Source organism: Callithrix jacchus, chromosome 1 (genome assembly GCF_049354715.1).
Source record: "Callithrix jacchus isolate 240 chromosome 1, calJac240_pri, whole genome shotgun sequence".
NCBI classification, from domain to species: Eukaryota; Metazoa; Chordata; class Mammalia; order Primates; family Cebidae; genus Callithrix; species Callithrix jacchus.
Window position 1 is genome coordinate 12,582,488 of NC_133502.1, and position 15,097 is coordinate 12,597,584.

Genomic DNA, 15,097 nt, shown 5'->3' on the forward strand with positions numbered 1-15,097 from the left:
CAGAAGAGCCAACTATTGCCTTTCAGCAGAAAAATGCCAAGAATCACCTCTGCTCCACATCTCAGCCCTTTGCTTCATCGTACTCCTGCTCATACTTGACTGCATTAGGAGCCTCTCATTGATGACAGAAGGCCCAGGGCCTTGGCAGTAAAGCAGGAATAATGACGAGTATTTGATAAATTCAAACTTTAAGACAAAGGCTATAGGCAAACAGTTATTTTCTTAATATCTGTTTTTAATGAGAGTTACAGATCATTCCATTTTATGTAATTTCCAAATCAGATCTGTTGTACCATAAACCCCTTTGTAATTCTCAAGTAGCTAAGAACACAGCACACCTTGTCCTCTGCTGTGTCAAATTTTGCTGAAAGCCAGTACATTGACCTCCAGAGAAGTCTTGAAAATATGTGAACAGTGCTCCTGCTTGCACTTATGGCTGGGCGTGTGTAAGGCTAATCGTAAAACCATGTAACTGTCATGCTGCAAGGGCCACTGAAATCCCACCTGTCTCTGCTTCACTTCAGGGATTTTGTCCCCTTTCTCCTAAGAGAGGAAAGTAGTCATTTACCTGATAACTGTTCAGTAAGTGGCTGCAGAATAGAGAGCTTGTGCTAAATAGAGCTTGGCACTTGATTTCTCTTCAAATCTTCAGCTGGGCGAATGTCTGCCCAGTCCCAAGCCCCTCTTTCTTGGATACCATGTACATAACCTACACACAAATCTCTGGAAATTTTACAAGTTGGATGTTTTCTATAGAGCAATCAAAAATAATTTTCACTACTTGTGTGCATGTCTTTGTGTGTTCCAGAGGGAGATGTCCATACACCTTAAAAACTGGATGAAATACTATGCCCTTTCTATGAGCCTGATTCACTCTGATCATGCTGCTTTTATGTCATGGCTTCAAGGTTTTTATTCGATTACTGCATGTCCTCATAGGTGTCTATAGAAGGGGAGAAGTCCTTTTTTTTTCTTTTCCTTATTTCTCTAAGAAAGAAAAGTGTGCCTTTCTTAAACATACTTTTAAATTGTAAAGGTACACAATTTACTTATAAAATGCACAGATTTTAAATGTAGTTTGAAGCGTTTTGACAAATGCATACATCTGTGTAACTACAACTCCAATCAAGATTTAGTATATTCCTATCGCCCTGTCATCTTCATGCTCGTTCTAGTCAGTTCATCACTGTCTCTGCCACCTTGTTTCTATAATTATAGTTTAGTTTTGATTATTCTAGAACTTCATAGAAATAGAATCACTCGACGTGAATTCTTTTGTACCTTGTTTCTCTTGCTCAGTACAATGCTTTGAGAATTAATCTATGTTGTTGTATCAGCATTTCATTGTTATTGTATTTATGTTAAAATACCACAGTTTGTTTATCTATTAAATTGTTGATAGGCATTTGGGTTGTTTCTACTTTTTGCTTTTTATGTCATTTCATGGACCTATGTTTTATCAGGACATAAAAAGCATTAACTGTAAAAAGAAAGACTGATAGTTGGACTACTCTAAAAGTAAGAATTCCTGTTTATCTGAAGGCATACTAAGACCAGGAAAGGCACATTACTGAGTGACAGAAGATAGCTGCAATACTATCAAGAATGCGTAACCAGAATATACAAATAATTCCTACAACTCATTTCATTTATTTTATGTAAATATCTAGTAGTATAATTCCTGTGCCTTAGGTTAAGACATATTTGTTTTTATTTAGAAAAATGGATAAAACTACTGAACCATTTCCCCAAGTGGTCACATTGTTTTGCAATCAGCAATGTATGAAAGTCTGTGCTCCACCTCTGGGCCAACATTTGGTATTACCATCTTTAATTTTAACCATCCTAGTGAGTATAAAGTAGTATCTTACTTTGGTTTGAATTTTCACTTTCCTGATAACTAAAGTGTTGAGCACCTTTTCATTTGCTTACTGGCTATTCATATGTCTTCCTCTTTTTTTGTATAAAATGGCATCATCTTTATTTTGCATAGATTAATTTCAGAACAAAATAAACAAAAAACCCCACAATATACAACATCCAATCCTGTTGTCAAATGAAAGAGGAAATGGGGCTTGATGCCCCTGTTCCTGGCTTAGATACAAAGATGGGAGTGAAAAAACACTAGGCAACATCGGAGCGAAGCAGCTGGGACAGGGCCACTCAAGGCTGTGGTGGGAGCCCTGAGGACACTACACAGAGAGCACAAGGTTTCCAAGCATAAACTCCCGATCTATTTCTTCCATGTGAGACACATCCTCACTGACCTCAAATAGGGGGATCTCATCACGAACAGTAGCACTGGGTTCCCCCTGCTGTCACTTCGTCTTCATCGATACCTAGACCTAGCTTGATCATGCAGTAGATATGGTTGAAGTGTGTGTGAGAATCCTCGAGGAAGAAGCCAGAAGAGCAGCTTGGTTCCCAACAGCAGCAGCACCCAGTTCCTGACAGCCTTGTTCTTTTTCCACCTCAGCCTTCTGCCACAGCATCTCCACAATGGGGTGGTCACAATGATCTCCAGGTGCCCTTTGGCCATCATGTAAGCCATCATAGAATTGTCCCAAAGTGCCTGGGCTTTTGTGATCTGCTCCATATTGGCTGTCCAGCCATAGATGCTGGTCACAATGCAGCAGGTGAAGACTCAAGCCTATTGGAAGCTGTCATTTTCTCAACCTTCTCATCCAAGATTTTTTTCATGAGTTTGCAGATGTTCTCAAGATTCACTTTGCACTCCTCCATTTTCTTCTTCTCCCCTCACCCTCAGGTAGCTCCAGACCCTCCCTGGTAACTGAGAATAGGCTTTTCCTATCAAACTCCTTGAGGTGCTGCATGCAGTACTCATCACTGGGCTCTGTCTTATATACTACCTCAAAACCCTGCTTCTGCACTCACTCCACGAAAGCAGAGCTGGCCACCTGTTCATTGCTCTCACCGGTGATACAGTAGATAGATTTCTGTGTCTCCTTCATGCAAGAGACATGTTCTGACATGGATGTCATACCGTCTCCAGACTGGGAGGTGTAAAAGTGCAGCAGCTCAGACAGGTATCACCAGTTAGGGGAGTCCTTGAAGATTCCAAACTTTAGATTTTTAGAGAATGCCTCATAGAATTTTCTGTAATTCTCTTTGTCTTCTGACAACTCAGAGAAGAGCTCAAGGCACTACTTAACAATGTTTTTGTGAATGACTTTCAAGATTTTGCTCTGCTGGAGCATTTCTCAAATGTTCAGGGGTGGATCCTCAGAGTCAACCATACCACAGATAACGTTGAGATCCTCCGGCATCAACTCATCACAGCAGTGCACGATGAACACATGAAGGACATAGAGTTTGACGGTGCCTTTATTCTTATTGTTCTCAAAGAAGTCAAAAGGAGCCTGACGAAGGATGAATAGCAATTCCCTGAATTCCAGCTGATCTTCTATAGAGAATTGCTTGACTACCAAGTGGTCTTCCCAGTCATTAGTGTGGCTGTTATGGAATTCTCCATACTCCTGGTGACGTAATCATGGCTTCTTGTCCAAATAGGCTTGGTCTTGTTTAGTTCCTCCTGATCAATGTATTTCTCCTTGATCTTCTTGGTTTTCTTTTTCTTATCCTTACCACTGTCATCCTCCTCATCTGAACCCACATTTTCTATCTTGGGCTTTTCCTCATTGCCTTTATCTTCCTATTATTTCTGGCCTTTCTCTTCCTCTGCCTCATCATCACTGACTTCCTTCTTTCTTTCCTTCCTCAGATGAAGGGTGATGGGATAGCCTATGAACTGCTAGTGCTTTTTCACTATGTCTTTGACCTGCCTCTCTTCTAAGTACTCTGTCTGCTCTTCTTTAAGGTGGAGAATCGTTTCGGTGCCCCTGCCTTGGTCAGCACATACAGTGAAGGAACCCCCGCCAGAAGACTCCCAGGTTCACTGTTCATCATCATTGTGTTTGTGAGCACAACCACTTTCTCTGCCACTAGACAGGCAGAATGAAAGCCAACACCAAATTGACAATCATGGAGATGTCTGCACCAGCTTGAAAAGCCTCAATAAATCCTTTAGTATCAGACTTGGCGATGGTTCCCAAATTATTTATGAAATCAGCTTTGTCATGCCAGTGTCTGTGTCCACCAAAGTCAGGGTGCATTCCTGATAGTTGGGAATGATGTCAATTTTCAGCTCTTTGCCACTGTCCAACTTATAACTGTCTGTCAGGCTCTTGGACAGAATCTTGTCCAAGGTATCAGAAGCATTAGAAATCAACTCTTGAAGGAAAATCTGCTTGTTGGAATAGAAGATATTGATAATGAGAGACCTGAGTTGTGCAACTTCTGCCTGAAAGGCAAAAGTCTCCAATTCTTCCTCTCCATGGTGCACTTCCTCAGGCATCTTGAAAAGAAAAGCCTTACAAGTACTAGAGAGTAAGCCTTACTAGAGTAAGGTGGGGTGGGACTGTCCCACATGCTTGGGCCAGCAAGGCTGTGTGTGGGTAACTCGGAGCCCATATGTCTTCCTTTGAATTATCTATTCAAGTCTTTGGTACATTTTTTCAAATGAGGTTATTGTCTTTTTATTATTGAGTTTTAAGGGTTTCCTAATATACTCTGGATAAATGTAATTTGTCAGATATTTGCGTTGCAAATGTGTTGTGTTTCGCTATTTTCTTAATTTTGTCTTTTGATGAGTACATACTCATACATATACATACAGTGGAATACTGTAAACCCTTTAAAAAAAGAAAATGCTGTCATTTACAGCAATATGGATGGAACTGGAGGACATTATGCTAAGAGAAATAAGCCAGGAACCAAAAGACAAATACTGCATGATCCCATTTATATGCAGAATCTAAAAAAGTCAATCTGGTAGAAACAGAGTAGAAAGGTGGTTGCCAAAGGCTGGGGTAAGGGGGTGAATGGGGAAAGGGAAGATTTTGATCAAAGGATACAAAGTTTCAGTTAGACTGGAGTAATAAGTTTTAGCGATCTACTGCACTGCATGGTGACCATAGTTAATAATGTATTGTATATTTTAAAATTGCTAAAAGAATAGATTTTTTATTTTCTAACCATCAAAAAAAAAAAGGATAATTTGGTACTATGATGTGAAGATCCCAAAAAAGATGTGTTGAAAACCTAATTCCCAGTGAAGCAGAGTTAGGGGGTGAAGCCTAATAGGAGACACTTAGGTCATAAGGGTTCCACCCTCACGAATGAATTAACGCCTGTTGTAAAAGGGCTTAAAGCTGCAATTTCAATCTCTTGCTCTCTCTTCTGCCATAAGATGATGCAGCAAGAAGGCCTTTTCCATATGCCAACCTCCCAGTCTTGAACTTACCAGTCTCCAGAACCATAAGCCAATAAATTTTCATTATAAATTAACCTACTTCAGGTATTCTGCTACAGCAGCACAAAACAAATTGAGACAGTTGGTGAGGTAATGCACATGTTAATTAGCTTGATTGAATCTTTCTACAATATATACATAGAGCAAAACATGTTATACTCATAAATATACACAATTATTATTTGTCAGTTAAAAATTCAAAAATAATATTTTTTAAAAAACTATGTTGTTCAGTGTCCTAATTGGTGAAATTCCCCTTCTCTTTCTGTCATTGATTCATAATTTAATGCTGTTATAGTAATATAAAATTTTATGTTATTTGACTCTTACGGATCTTATTTAATTTACTTTGAGTTTATTTACAGACTAGAAACAACCTACCTCGGTAAATGTTCTATGTATGCTCACAAAAATATCAACTCTGCTGCTAGCAGGTAGGTCAAGTTTGTTGATTGTGTTTTTCAGATCTTATATAGTCTTACTGATTTTCTGCAGCATACATTTTCTATCAATTATTGGGAGAAGAATATTGAAATTTCCTGTATAATTTTAGATGTATTTATTTCTTTTTTCATTTATAACAATTTTGTATTGTGTATTTTAAGGGTTTTATTTTGTTTTCGAGATGGAGTCTCGCTCTTTCACCCAGGCTGGAGTGCAGTAGTATGATCTCAGCTCACTGTAACCTCCACTTCTCAGGTTCAAGTGATTCGCCTGCCTTAACCTCCCAAGTATCTGAGACTACAGGCATGCACCACTATGTCTGGCTAATTTTTGTATTTTTAGTAGAGACGGGGTTTCACCATTTTAGCCAGGCTCATGTCAAACTCCTGACTTCAAGTGATCTGCCCCCCTTACCTTCCCAAAGTGCTGAGATTACAGGCATTAGCCACTGTACCCAACCTATTTTGAGGTTTTGTTATTAGGTACATAAGATTTTATATTATTGGCCAGGTGCAGTGACTCGAGCCTGTAATCCCAGCACTTTGGGAGGCCAAGGTGGGTGGATCATGAGGTCAAGAGATCGAGACCATTCTGGTCAACATGGTGAAACCCCGTCTCTACTAAAAATATTTAAAAAAAATTAGCTGGGCATGGTGGCATGTGCCTGTAATCCCAGGTACTCGGGAGGCTGAGGCAGGAGAATTGCCTGAACCCAGGAGATGGAGGTTGCGGTGAGCCGAGATCACGCCATTGCACTTCAGCCTGGGTGACAAGAGTGAAACTCCGTCTCAAAAAAAAAAAAAAGGTTTTATATTATTGTTGGCAGACAATGGTCCGTGGGTTGCTTGCATTTCTACAGATTTTCTGAGCAAAGCTAAGGTATTAATAGTCTAAGCCATTTCATATTTTGATTATTTTACTGATTTTTGTAAAATAGTTTTGCTGAGCATAAAATTATATGTTGATAATTTTCCTCTTTCAGTACTTAAAAGATGTTGCTCTCCTTTTTCTGTGTATTATTTCCTGACACTGCTGCCATTCTTACCTTTGTTTCTGTGTATATATGTTCTTTATATGTTCTTTCGTTCCTTCTGACTACTTAATTTTTCACACTAAAGAACTATTGATTATCATATTGTTTTAGTCCATTTTCATACTGCTATGAAGAAATACCTAAGACTAGGTAATTTATAAAGAAAAAGAGGTTTAATGAAATCACAGTTCCATATGGCTGGGGAGGCTTCAGAATCACAATGGAAGGTAAAAAGGAGAAAAGGCATGTCTTACATGGCAGCAGGCAAGAGAGATTGTGCAGGGGAATCACCTGATATAAAACCATCAGATCTTGTAAGACTTAGTCACAAGAACAGCACAGGAAATCCCTGCTCCCGTGATCCAGTTACCTCCCATTGGATCCCTCCTATGACATGTGAAGATTATGGGATCTACAATTCAAGATGAGATTTGGGTGGGGTCACAGCTGAACCATATCATTCCATGTCTAGCCCCTCCCAAATCTCATGTCCTCACATTTCAAAACCAATCATGCCTCCCAAACAGTCCCCTAAAGTCTTAACTCATTTCAGCACTAACTCAAAAGTCCTCAGTACAAAGTCTCATCTGAGGCAAAGCAAGTTTCTTCCACCTAAGAGTTTGTAAAATCAAAGCAAGTTAGTTACTTCCTACATACAATAGGGGTACAAGCATTGGGTAAATACACCTGTTCCAAATGGGAAAAATTGGCCAAAACAAAGGGGTCACAACCCCCATGCAAGTCTGAAATCTAGCAGGGCAGTGAAATCTTAAAGCTTTAAAATGATCTTCTTTGACTCCATGTCTGATATCCAGGTCTTACTGATACAGGATGTGGATTCCCATGGTCTTGGACAGCTTCTCCCCTGTGGCTTTTCAAGGTGCAGCTGTCCTTTCTGCCGCCTTCATGGGCTGGCATTAAGTGTCTGTGGCTTTTCCAGGCACATGGTGCAAACTGTCAGTAGATCTACCATTCTGGGGTCTGGAGGATAGTGGCCCTCTTCTCACAGCTCCACTAGGCAGTGCCCAAGTGTGAACTCTGTGTAGGGGCTCCCACCCTACATTTTTTTTTCCCACACTGCCCTAGCAGAGGTTCTCCATGAGGGCTCTGACCCTGCATCACACCCCTGCCTGAACATCCAGGCATTTCCATACATCCTTTGATATCTAGGTGGAGGTTCCTAAATGTTAATTCTTGACTTCTGAGCATCCACAGTCCCAACACCAAATGTAAGCTGCCAAGGCTCGGAGTTTGAACCCTCTAAAGCAATGGCCTGAGCTCTACATTAGCCCCTTTTAGCCATAGCTGGGATGCAGGGCACCTTGCTCCACAAAGCAGCAAGGCCCTGAGCCTGCCTCACAAAACCATTTTTTCCTCCTAGGCCTCCAGGCCTGTGATGGAAGGGGCTGCCATGAAGACCTCTGACATGTTCTGGAGACATTTTCCCATTGTCTTTGTGATTGACACTTGCCTCCTGGTTACTTACGCAAATTTCTACAGCCAGCTTAAACTTTTCCCAAAAAATAGGTTTTTATTTTCTGTTGCATCATTAGGCTGCATATTTTCCAAATGTTGATGTTCTACTTCCTGTTGAACACTTTGCCACTTAGAAACTTCTTCTGCCAGATGACCTAAATCATTTCTCTCAATTTCAAAGTTCTACAGATCTCAAGGACAGTGGCAAAATGCTCCCAGTCTCTTTGCTAAAGCATAACAAGAGTCACCTTTGCTCCAGTTCCCCACAAGTTCCTGATCTCCATCTGATACCACCTCAGCTGGGACTTTATTGACCATCTCACTATCAGTATTTGGGTCAAGCCATTCAGCAAGTCTCTATGAAGTTCCAGACTCTCCCACATCTTCCTGTCTTCTTCTGAGACTGCCAAACTGTTCTAGCCTCTGCCTGTTACCCAGTTCCAAAGTCACTTTCACATTTTCAGGTATGTTCAGAGCAGCATCCCCCACTACTTGGTACCAATTTATTGAATTAGTCCCTTTTCACATTTCTATGAAGAAATACCCAAGACAGGATAATTTAGTTTTTAAAAAGAGGTTTAATGGACTCACAGTTCCCCATGGCTGGGGAGGCTAAAAATCATGGTAGAAGGCAAAGGAGCAAAGGCACATCTTACATGGTGGCAGACAAGAGAGTGTGCAAAGGAACTGCTTTTTATAAAACCATCAGATTTTGTGAGACTTATTCACTATCATGAGAACAGCATGGGAAAAACCCACCCCCATGATCCAGTTACCTCGCACCTGGTTTCTCCCTTGACATGTGGAGATTATGATGAAGCAGCATCATTCATCTGGGGTAATACCCAAGGTTTGTTGCCTCACACCAAAAAAATCAAGGATGTGGATACACAAGAAGTAAGGTTAATATCAGAGGTTTAATAGGTGAAAGAAAGAGAGAAGCTCTTTGTACAGAGAGGGGTCCCAGAGAAAATGGGTTACCCCTTCCTCAATGAAATGCAGGAGGTTTTATAGATGAGCTTGAGGAGGCAGTGTCTGATTTATATAAGGCACAGAAGATTGGCCAGACCAGGTGTGCCATTTTCACACCTGGCCAACCCACCCTAATCTTTTATTTTGCAGATGCATTCTCTAGCTGACTGGCACCACATTGCTCATTCCTTTACTGTACACATGGTGACAAAGAAAGGGGAAGATGAAGCCTCCATGTTGAACATACTTGGCTTCCAGGTAGCTCTTTTCTATTGGCACAAAAGCTGGCATTCACCCATGCAAGCTTCCAGCTGCTTATCTATGTCTGCAGCTCAATTTTTCAGGCTGCTGTTTGTTAGAAAAGTAATGATTTGGGGGCTGCTTTTTGTTAAAAGGGAAGGCTTGCTGAGGACTCCTTTACCCTCTCTATTACCATTCTTTACTAATATTATCACTGATATCTGCATTAGTTATCGAGGGCTGCCATAACAAAATCCACAAAATGCTTAAGCAAAAAAAAATATATTATCTTACAGTTTTAGAGCCCAGAGTATGAAATCAAAATATTGGTAGGGTGGGCTTCTTTTGAGGACTATGAGAGAAAGATCAACTCCAAACCTCTCTCCTTGACTAATAGTTGGTAATCTTCTGTGTCTCTTCACATCATCTTCCCTTATGTATATTTTTCTCTGTGTCCACATTTATCCCTTTTTAAAGGACAGCAGTAATATTGGTTTAGTAGCTACCGTAAGCCTCATCATAAATTAGCTTAATTACTTTTGTAATTACTCTATTTCTAAATAAGATCCTATTTTGATTATTGCAATTTAGGACCTCAACAAAAAATTTAGTGGGATGGGGGACACAATTCAATGAATACAATATAATTTCTACATGGTTTCTATTGTTTTATTTTTTCTACTCATTCCTATTTCTTTAAATACCTGTTTATTTTTGTTTGGATGTCAGATGCTATGAAATGTACATTCATTATGGTTTGCTGGAGAATTTTGTATTCTTTTAAATATTTTTTGTCTTTGTTCAGAGACACACTTAAATTATTTGGAAACAATTTAATCATTTTCAGGTTTGTTTTCAAGCTATGTTATCTGGGTCCAGAACAATTTTTAGTCTGGTTCTTCTTTACTCCGTTACTGTGACAGTATCTTTATGAGGATAGTACTTGATGCTCCATGGGTGAGGAGGCATTTCCACTCTGGCTACTGCAATCATTGAGGATGATTCTGTCAGATCCTTCCTGATATCTTTTCCAGGCCTGAAGTTGTTTCCTCACATGCATGCACTGAGCAGCTGAAAATTCAAAGAGATCCTTCCATGGATGTCTGGAGCCTCTCTATGTGGCTCTCTCCTCTCCATTCCTCTTCTCTATGAATTCTAGCCACCTTGGACCCCCTAGACTTTGTCTCCTCAACTTATGTATATTGCTGAACATCTTCCTGCATTGCATCCTGTGAATTCCTTTAAGGCACCAAGCTGAGGCAAATTTGGGGCTCACTTTGTTTCTTGTCCTTTTCTGTGCTTCCCATTGTCAAACATAAAAAAAAACTCATCTATTTTGTTTATTTTTTATTTTTTTAAGTGGTAACATTAATTTGGTCCTCTATGTCCTTCTGGTCAAAGTGGTCTTCAAATTCGATTTTTTATTTTCATTCAATGCCTATTTATTGAGTGGCTACTATGTGTCAGGCACTGTTCTAAAGGCAGGAAAATGCATCAGTAAACAAGAGCTGATAATAATCCCAAAGAGTGTATAATGTGGGAAACCAAACACTAAAGAAACAAACATGTAAGTGAACTCTCAGAGGGAATTGTGTGCTAAGAAGCAAATTAGGCAAAAAAAAAAAAAAAAAAAAAAAAGGCAGCAAACAGAGAGTGCTAATGGTGAGAGATGACTGTAATTTAAAATAAAGTGGACAAGGAAGATGCCACAGAAAAGTAATCATTACAGCAAGGGCCTGGAGGAGGCAAATGAGTAAGGCATGGAGATGTTTGGGGAAAATGGTTTCATCTGGGGGAACAGGAAGCACAGAAGCCCTGAGGCAGGAGCCTTCAGGAGTGCTTACAGAAAAGCAAAGAGACCAGTGTGGCTAGAATGGAGTGACTGAGGAAGGAGTGAGGGCAGGTGAGGTCAGAGTGGTTGTGGCTGGGGATGGGGAGGCTGATCTTGTAAGATGTCAAAGCCCATTATAAGCATTTTGGCTTTTATTTTTAATTATACAGGGGAGTAAAATGCTTTCACTTTTGTTTGGGCAGGAGCTCCTTAGTTATGTTAAGAGCAGAAAGTCAAAGTGCAAAGTGTTAGGAGGCCTTGGAATAATCTGGGCAAGAAATGCTGGTGACTGGAGACAAAAGGGTAGCTGAAGAGGTACTGAAAACTAGCTAGACTTTGGATTTATTCTGATGGTTGACAGGATTTGCTATTATTAGGTTTTAGACTTAAGAAACGCCTCCTCCTCCATTTAATGAGGGTTCAGTATTACCTTGTAATACTACAAATATAAGAACTGGAAGTTCATACTCTTTATGCTATTTTATCATGCTAGGCTGAGCCCTGTGGGAGAGTCCAGAGGCTTCCTTCAGAGACAGTGACAGAAGCAGCCATTAATGTGCTTCTCCTAGAAGTATAAATCTGCCATTGACTTAATTTTTATTACACACTGATCCCAGTAAGTCTGTTTTGTAGTGCTTTTGACTACCTGAAACAGTAGGAAGACTATTTTTTTAATCAATGTGCAAATGAAGAGGAGTTTGTATTTTCTTTCAAATCTGACCTTGAATATTCTTTACAAACACCTAGGTGGCATTTTAAAACTTAGCAAAATGAGTTCTTAAAGTTATTCATGTACTTAAGCATTTAGGGGCCTTTCTGATTCTTTTTTTAGCTTACCTGCGTTTGAGAATATTTGTTTGGGGTTTCAAAATGGACCACCTCCAGTTTTGTTATTTAAGTCAAATATGGCTTGTTTTAATAATATCTCTGAGGGCTTGATACAATATTATCATTTATTCATTCATTAAACAGACACTTATGAAGGGATATGGTGACTCACACCTATAATCACAGAACTTCGGGAGGCCGAGTGGGACAATAGCCTGCACCTAGGAGTTTAAGGCCAGTCTGGGCAACAAAGTGAGATTCTGTCTCTACAAAAAGTTTAAAAACAAAAATAAAAAAATAGCTGCATGTGGTGGTACATGCCTATAGACCTAGCAACTTGGGAGGCTAAGGTGAGGTGATTACTTGAGCCCAGGAGTTCAAGGCCAAAGTGAGCTATGGTGCCACTGCACTCTGGCCTGGGCCACACAGTGTCTCTAAAAACAAAACAGACATTTATTGAACAACTACTACGTATCAGGCTGTGCAGTGAGAGATAAGCTATCTTTTTAATCATACATTATAAATTCTTAGTCCTCAAGGAATATGTTAATACATATAGAATATACAACATATGATGTGATAAAAGTTGGGAAAGCTAGTAGGAACCTGCTGGCATGGGAAAACTTAGGAAGATTTTTTATGCCAGTTTTGGGGATGTGAGTTTTCCAGTTGGAGGGTTCATAGTACAGGGATTAAAGAGTGAAGAATGGACATTCCTGTAGCAGCAATGTGCATAAAGGGTATAGGGTGAGAGAAATCATGGTGCACTGGGAACCTGCAAGAGTTTTGAAATGGTTGGAGCTATCTATTAGACTACAGAGCAGGGGTGGTAAGGAGTCAAACATAGGACAGATTATGAGAAAGGTCGCTCTGTGACTGCAGTGTGGACAATGCCTCATAGGATGACAAGGTCAGAGACAGAGAGACCTGTTAGGAGGCTGCTGCAGTTGCCTGGGAGAAGGATGCTTATAGCATGAAATAAGCTGCTGCCAGGAGGAGAATTGGGGAATTTCAAAAGATAAGAGAGAGTCCAAAAAATTGGTGTGATTGGATGTGGTTTGTGGGAAAGAAAAAGATAAATAAAAATCCATGTTTTCTGGCTGAGACACAAGGCAAAGTAAGAGTGCCACTGAGACCTATTGGGCACAGATTTTGATGATCCATGATGAATTCAGTTTGGAAAAAATTGAGTTTAAGTTGTCTGTGGATATCCATCTGAAGATGTCCACTGGTCTTATTCACATAGGTCAGGAACTCAAGAGAGCTTGAAATATATTTGAGGGTAAGAGCAAACAGATGGTTATTAGAGCTTTGAGGGTAGAAGATACACAGAAGAGGAAAGTCTGGAGGATTGAAGATGAGCCTCTGACATTTTAAAAAATTCATAAGGAAAGAGGAACCAGCAAAGGAGACTGTGATGTAGCAGCCAGTGAGGTAAAAAGAAAACCATGGTATAAGAGTGGAATTGCCCAAGGGGTTCTTGCTACACAAATAAAGAGCACAGCATTGCGGAAAAGAAACTTTAATTGACGTGAAGCCAGCCATGTCACAGGGGAGACAGAGTTAGTATTCAAAGCAATCCCCCTGAAGCCCTGTATTTTTCAAAACAATTTGGGGACAGGAAAGGGAGTGGTTAAGAAATGGGTACTTACTGCTGACTGGTTGTATTGGAGATGAAATCATAGGGAGTTGAAGCTGTTCACCTAAGCTAATTGCTCCCAGGTGTGGCCGCAAGAGCAAGGCTGGGGAGTCCACATGGAAGCATCAGGAACCAGGGATGTCAGACATGCAAAAAAATCCTGAAAAGATATCTCAAAAGGCCAATCTACAGTAGTAGTGTTATCGGCAGGAGTATCTTCCGACAAGTCCACATACCTTAGCAGAATCAGGCTCCTCTCTTCCCTATAGCCTGGTGAACTTCATTAGCTTTGCAAAGGTGGTTGAGTTTTAGAGAAGGGCTATTATCATTTAAACCATAACCTAAATGTCTTCTAAAGTTAGCTTGGCCCAAAAGCCCAAGAATAATTAAGGGAAAGGCAAGATGGAGGGTGGGTTAGATCAGATCTCTTTTACTGCCATAATTTTCTTATTGCTAAAATTTTTGCAAACGCTGTTTCAAGGGGAATGCAGAGGTATAGAATCTGAAACAGGTAAGACTCCCAGAAGTGGGATAGGTCACCAGTGTTAAATCATAATGAAGACTCAGGTAAGAGGAAGCCTATAGCACCATTGCATCTTGCAAAAACAAAGTCATCCCCTGTTGTTAACAATAGTCATGTGAATGAAGTAAAGAGTGAGGAGGCTGTATTGTCATGTATTGAATGAACAGGCCCTATCAGCAAGTGGAGAGAGCTGATGTAGACTCCAAAGGAAAAGACAGCATGGGGCCAAAGCTCATGTAGGATGTGAGGCTCATCAAAGCTTCTGTTGTTGCAGTTATTTCTTGAGGTTGGAGAGATGTGAACTTGGTTAAATGATGATTAGAATAAATTGTATGACAGGAACAACTGTAGTTGTTGAAAAGCAAGGTGGTGCCTGATTAAGTAGTGGTTTTGAGGTAGCAGGAATGATCAGACTCCAGAACATCTGTGGAGGGAGTGGCCACACCTAAAAGGAAATGTACTTCTGAAAAGATCAGTCAGGGTTAAAGGTGGATACCTCTTACAGATTGAACTGTGTCTCCCCCAAATTCATGTATTGAAATCCTAATGCCTACTGCCTCAGAATGTGACCTTATTTGGAAATAAGATCATTGCAGATGTAATCGTTAAGGTGAGGTCATACTGAAGTAAGGTGGGTCCCTAATCCAATATGTTTGATATCCTTACAAAAAGAAGAGGACGGCATGGTGTTTCATGCTTGCTTGTAACCCCAGCACTTTGGGAGGCCAAGGGGGGCAGATCTCTTGAGGCCAAGAATTCAAGACCAGCCTGGCCAACAT

At 40.3% G+C, this 15,097-nt stretch overlaps 1 pseudogene; it reads right to left on the reverse strand.

Moving 5' to 3' along the window:
* Positions 1-2,329: 2,329 nt before the first annotated feature.
* On the reverse strand, positions 2,330-8,668 carry LOC100403000 (heat shock protein HSP 90-alpha-like; annotated as a pseudogene).
* Positions 8,669-15,097: the final 6,429 nt, after the last annotated feature.